The sequence below is a fragment of the Corvus kubaryi genome, unplaced genomic scaffold, assembly GCF_017639235.1.
Source record: "Corvus kubaryi isolate FWS band 111438036 unplaced genomic scaffold, C.kubaryi_AGA036_p1.0 37385, whole genome shotgun sequence".
Classification (NCBI taxonomy): Eukaryota; Metazoa; Chordata; class Aves; order Passeriformes; family Corvidae; genus Corvus; species Corvus kubaryi.
In genome coordinates this window covers 27,161,034-27,167,033 of record NW_024581127.1, presented here as the reverse complement: position 1 = coordinate 27,167,033, position 6,000 = coordinate 27,161,034, and the positions used below count along the sequence as shown (strand labels likewise).

General features: G+C 46.8%; 1 long non-coding RNA gene across 1 annotated transcript in view; it reads right to left on the bottom strand.

Annotated features, from left to right (window-relative positions):
- Window positions 1-270: 270 nt before the first annotated feature.
- Window positions 271-6,000, bottom strand: part of LOC121668396 — a 76,038-nt gene continuing 70,308 nt past the window's right edge. Inside the window, exon 4 of the long non-coding RNA XR_006017359.1 lies at window positions 271-1,689. This is a non-coding gene — a long non-coding RNA (uncharacterized LOC121668396). The remainder of the gene's footprint in view (window positions 1,690-6,000) is intronic.

Genomic DNA, 6,000 nt, shown 5'->3' with positions numbered 1-6,000 from the left:
CTCTATAAGGCAGGGACCTAATTGAGACTACGTTACAAGCCCTCATGCAGGGGTTTCTGCTGGAGCCAGATGCAGTATGTGTTTTTTTACACATGAGCAGGACACAGTTCTTTATTCCAAAGTGCCACAACAGCCTGAAGAACAGAAGCTCCGATGAATGTAGCAAAGTATCAAAATCATAGAACCACAGAATGGTTTGGGTTGTAAGGGACCTTCAAGGATCATCTAGTCCAACCCCCCTCTGCCATGGGCAGGGACAGCTCTCACTAGATCAGGTTGCTGAGAGCTCTGTCCAGCCTAACCTTGAACACTTCCAGGGATGGGGCATCCACAATTTCTCTGGGTAACCAGCTCTAGTGTCACACCATCCTCACAGTAAATGCACAGACCCAAATCATGCCCCTGGGACACAGCACAGGTCCTCAAGCCAGATTTTTTTGTCCTGGGCTCTGGCTCATGTTTGCTGAGAACTCAGGTGCAGCACCTGACACGCCTCCACTGCCCCACTGGAAAGTCCTGCCCCAAGCTGCTGCTGGTGAAAGGGACACACTGCTCAAGCCACAGCTGCTCAGCCATGGCCCAGCACCTTCATGGAAACCAAACATCCTCAGCAGTTTAAGCCATGGCATGAACCACAGGTGATGCCCAAGAGCGTGGTACAGGCCCCAGCCACCCCCAGTGACATCCCCAGTGACACCACCCACAGACACTGACATCACTGGCATGGCCCTCGCTGCAACACTCCCTTGCAAAATTTCTCCTTTTAACACCAAATTTCCCTCACTGCTGTATGGCCCTTTGCACCCGTCCAAGGTAAAGCCACCTCAGTCGCCTGCCACCCCATGTGGGTTAACACCTCCCCAGCAGCTCCTGCCATCCTGTACATACCCTCTACCTTCACAGCTCAGCTCCTTTTGCATCTCCCCCAAGGGCAGGTTCCTTTCTCTTGATCATCACTTCTTAAATCTCATCATCTATTGCTCACACAGCCTTGAGCCCAGTGGTTTTGGAAGCAGAGGAAGGTTCAGACACATGCTCTCAGGTACCCTGCAAATTTGTCCCTGAATGTAGTGATTCCAGGGCCTCACATAGAACTGGGCACACTGGGTACAACTCTCACTTGCCATGCAGTCAACATTTTTTTTTTTTTTTTGCACTTTATTGAGGCCAGTATTTTGCCCTTAATGACTTGAAAGTAACATGCCTTACCTGTTTCTGCACCTTCCGGTTTGTTCTCCTGAAGAAGGGGTATAATGGCTCTGAAAAAAAACAAACAAAACAAAAAACCCCAAAGAATCGAGGAAAGCCACTAATGGCATCTATTAAAAAGACAAATATTGCATGTCCTGGAGAACAGCTATAAAGCTGCAGCTTTTCAACAGTAGCTTTCACTTCAAGGTGACATGAGCTGCCCCATACCCTGTACCCCACTGAGGGAAGCAAAACATCCCCTGTGAACCCTTCAGATGGACAAACCAAGGAGAAAAGGTGTCAGAGACCGAAAGCACGTTCATGAAAAAGCATGGGTGGTGAAATTAAGGTTCCTGGCTCTTGGTATCACACTACAGCTGTTATAAAACAGGATATCCATCTCAGCAGCACAGCTATCAATACTCCAGCATGAGTCATCTGCAATACTTATCTAATGGTGAGTAAGCTGCTCCTGTTGGTCATACTTTCCAGATAAATCTGTGAAGAAAACAAGAAGAAAAAACCTATCAGAAGATTTTATCAAAGAAATAAAATGTAGGGGATGGTATCTGGTCAGCAAGACAGCACCCAAAGTGGCAGAGGGACAGGTGGTTTGGGGGTCATTGGATGAGACATGCACACCAGGAGCTGCAAGACAAATATTAGGGCCCACATGGAGTGTGAGTGAAGTACCACCAAATCAACCATAGTATGACCCTTCCTGCTTGTGGATGTTTCAACCAACACCTATGGCACAGCACGACGCAGCTTTTGGGACTGGGACTCAAATGTACAGATGTGTCAGTCCGGGGGGTTTGTGCTAATCCCTTCCTTGCTTGGCAGTGAGTGTTTGTCCAAGTAAGGACACAGTGCTCAGGAAGAGTTGCTTGGGGTCAGTGTCTTTAACATCCCAAAGAGCTGTGAAACCGCAACCCAGCCACGCACTGGGTGCAAAACAATCCTGGACACGGGGGATGCTTCCTCACCTCCTCCAGTTTTGACCAAAGCACAACAACTAAGTTGCAAATAATTTAGTGGTGAAAATAATGACAGAAAAAGATAAAGACACCTTCTTTCAAATCTGTTTGATGAAAGCAACCCTGAATGACTGCACAGGCTCATTTGCACCCAGCCATATGCGACCTTTGTGTTTGCTGCCTGCCAGTCCCTTGGAGGATTCTGGTGAGCCACAGGAGCTGAGGCCAAGCCTTAGCGAACTTTCTCACAGAGAAATCGCTGCTGGGGAGGTGGAGGAAATACCCCAAGGGTCTCCCAAGAAGGTTGAGTCACTGCATGGGTGTCTCACAGAGATTTCAGAGGGGAGCTGGGGAGCGGGGGCTGTGAGGGGAGAAAACTCCAAATACCTCCCCAGCTTCACATGTCAGAAAATGAGAGAAAACCCCATGCATGAATCACCCTGTCATGGTATCTCAGAGCCACCAATGTGTTTCACACAGGCTGCCATGCAGGCTCCTGCCAGCATAGAGGAGTCCATTTTCTGTTCTCGCAGCCCAGCTGGGAGGCTTTGTGGGCAAGGGGATTCCAGGGTGGGCACAATGCTTCTGTCAGCTTGCCTGCAAGTGGGAAGAAGCACAAGGTCATGGCTGTGGGGACCAACACAGATCCACCAAACCCCAAGACCTCCACACCCAAGAGTGAAGCCTGAGATGGCTACCTCCGTCTCCTCCTACCTAGAAGGGACTGGAAAAAAGAGCTCTTGTCATGGCTAGCATTTCATAGAATCACAGAATGGTTTGGGTTGGAAGTTGACCTTTAAAGATCATCTTGTCCAAATCAACTGATGTGGGCAGGGACAGTTTCCAGGCATAGTAGACCAGGTTGCTCAAAGCCCCATCCAACCTGGTCTTGAACACTTCCAGGCATGGGGCATCTACAACTTCTGTGGGCAAACTGTTCCAGCATTTCACCACCCTCATCATAAAAAATTTCTTCCTCATGTCCAAACTAAACCTAGCCTCTTTCAGTTTAAAATCATTCCCTCTTGTCCTATCACTCCATGTCCTTGTCAAAAGTCTCTCTTCAGACCTCTTGTAGCCCCTTCAGGTGTTCTAAGGTCTCCCCAAAGCCTTCTCTTCTCCAGGCTGAACAACCTCAGCTCTCTCAGCCTTTCCTCACAGGTGAGATGCTCCAGCCCTCTGACCAGCCCCATGGCCTCCTCTGGACCTGCTAAAACAGGTCCATGTTCCTCTCATACTGGGGACCCGCTGCTGGGCCAATTTCACACTGCATCCCCAGCACTGCTCAAGGTGACCTCTGTTTTCCTTACCTGCCCTGGGAACAAAGGCTTTTGTCAGACAAGTGCAGGAACTGACACAATCAAGAACAAGCTTGACTGTGTTTTTCCTCTGGGTTAAATTTTGTTCAAGTCAGTGGTGCATTGCTGCAGGACCAGGCACACCCAGGCACCACCAGCAGGGATGGGATGGAAACCAGTTTGAGAGAGCAAAGGCAGAGTGACCAGCCCCTCTGGAATGGACACACTCATACTGGATGAAAAGGGCCACATAACCACACCCTCACACAGTCATCCTCAGCACTTAACTGTATCAACCTTGGAATAAAAATGATTCCTTCATTGGAGCACAGACTCTATATGAGGACAGCCATTTAGAAATAAAACCAGGCCAACTTCTTCTGTCCTGAAACCTCAAGCTTATTTTCATTATATACATTTTACTTCTTTTTTTTTTCTTTTTTTAAAGGATTGAGAAGGGTCTCTCTGGGGCATGAACTCCATATGCATTAACCTCAGGCAAACACATGATCCTGCCCAGAAACAAACCAAACACCTTAATCCCAACACTCTTATTTAAAAGCTTCCCTGAAAACAAGAAACTTTCTTTTTATGTTCAGCCTAATTACCATCATGACAAGCGAGATCCATTTGCTCCTGAAGCACCAGAATCCTTCTGCCTCAGACGGTCATCTCCTCCCTGATACACCTGTACTGGGCTTGAACAAGCAACCTGCTGCTCCAGGCTTTTCCATCCCAGGTCTTCCTGTCCACCTCTTCCCATTTGAATTTATCTGAAGAACATGAGAACTGGACCCAGTCAGCACTCCTGGAAGGACAACTTGTCCTCTATGAAAGCCCCGTTTTTCTAGATTCTCCTTTGAAACCTTCCTACTAGAGTCTTTAATTTTGGGTTTGGGGCTTGGTTTGGTATTTTTTGTTTCAGTTATGCTCTGTGATCAAAATTGCCTTTAAAATGTCTAAACATGCATTTCATACAAAATTAGCATAGAGGGAAGAGGGGGAAAAAACTGTCATATGTTATTGCCAGGATGCAAATAAAGCACTGAGGAACTGAACTGGCCACAGATGTAATCTAGCCCTGTCAGTACTTTGCAGCACGTGTGATACAATATTAGACACAAATTAGGAGACTCCAGCAAATGAAAAGACCATTTTTCCAGCTTCATTTCTGGTGAAGAAAAAAAAAATAGAGAGTTCTATTTGGTCTAATATAGCATTTAGCCTAGCCAGTTTTGCAGGAATAAAAAGAATAAAATCAATAATAACCTATGTAGCAACCTATCACAGTTCTGCACATTTCTATTGGGAAATAGACGTAGCTGTATTACAAGGATTACCCATTTGTATTACGATACAAAGGCAAACAAACGTACACTGCCAGCTTCGGACCAAGGCTTTGGAATTTACAGAAGCAAGGAAAAATCAACAGGGGCTTTGCCTGAATAAAGACCGCTGGTTTAAGCATACATGGCTTGTGCCAGTGTTCAGTGAACCAGCTTGGCTGGCATGTGTGTGTGCACAGTTAAAGATAACTATCTCGATATATTTATATCAAAGAGGGGGAGCGAAAAAAAACCTCGCATGCAAAACATGGTGACGTTCACACAGATCTTACAGATCTGGAGGCAATGAGCAGTGCTCTCACAAAGAGGTCATAGCACTCGAGTTAATAACTCTCTGATGTGGGCATTTTCTGAAAGGGGAGCTCATTTGGCTGCCTCTACAACTGCTGTTGTACACAAAGTTGTTGCAAAAGTCACATAGCAAGCATGCAGTGAGGTGATGCAGCACTGCAGTCATCCAGTTACTCATTTTCTGCATGCTGGAGAACATTTTTGGGTTCCTAATTTTGGGCTTGGAAGTATGGAGATTGGATTCTTAAAAGAAAATGTGTGAAAAAGTCTGTTCCTCCTAACTGCTAATGTGTCTGTTCGCTTAGGTAGGACCCTTGTGCTGGTACTGGTGAAGCAGTTGTGTTTTTAATGGAGCAAAATTGCAGTCACTGGTAGAATTCAAGAGAACTGCAGCTTTCCATCATCTCCTCTGCAGTCATCTGCTGGATCTGCATCTGGTTCGGTAACTCAGCTCCATGCAGCTGCTCCAAGTGCACCTCCCAATCCCTACAGTAACTACTAATTCTCTTGGGTGTAAATACAGCCGTCATCTAAGATGTTTGCAGCCATTAATTAAATTTCCAGCTCTAGGTACTGCAAGATGCTATCTCTCTTCGAAAGCAGCAGCCTTGACTCAGCACACGCTGGAGAGAGGGAGAAACCGTGCTTCTTCACTTTCTTGAAAGGTCAGCGAGGGAACGCCCCGGAAACCCTGAGTAGTAACACCTCATCCTTAACCCAAGTACAGGAGCTGTATTTAGGCAGCTGACTGATCACAAGAGCTACAAGGACACGTGTCTGCTCAGCAGCAACCAACTGGAAATGCGGATGCCTTTTATTAGCCGCCCTTGTATTTAGCTTGGCTCGGAAAAGCGTGGTGCTCCGCTGGTGGATCCTGCAGCGTATGGAAGAGCAGTT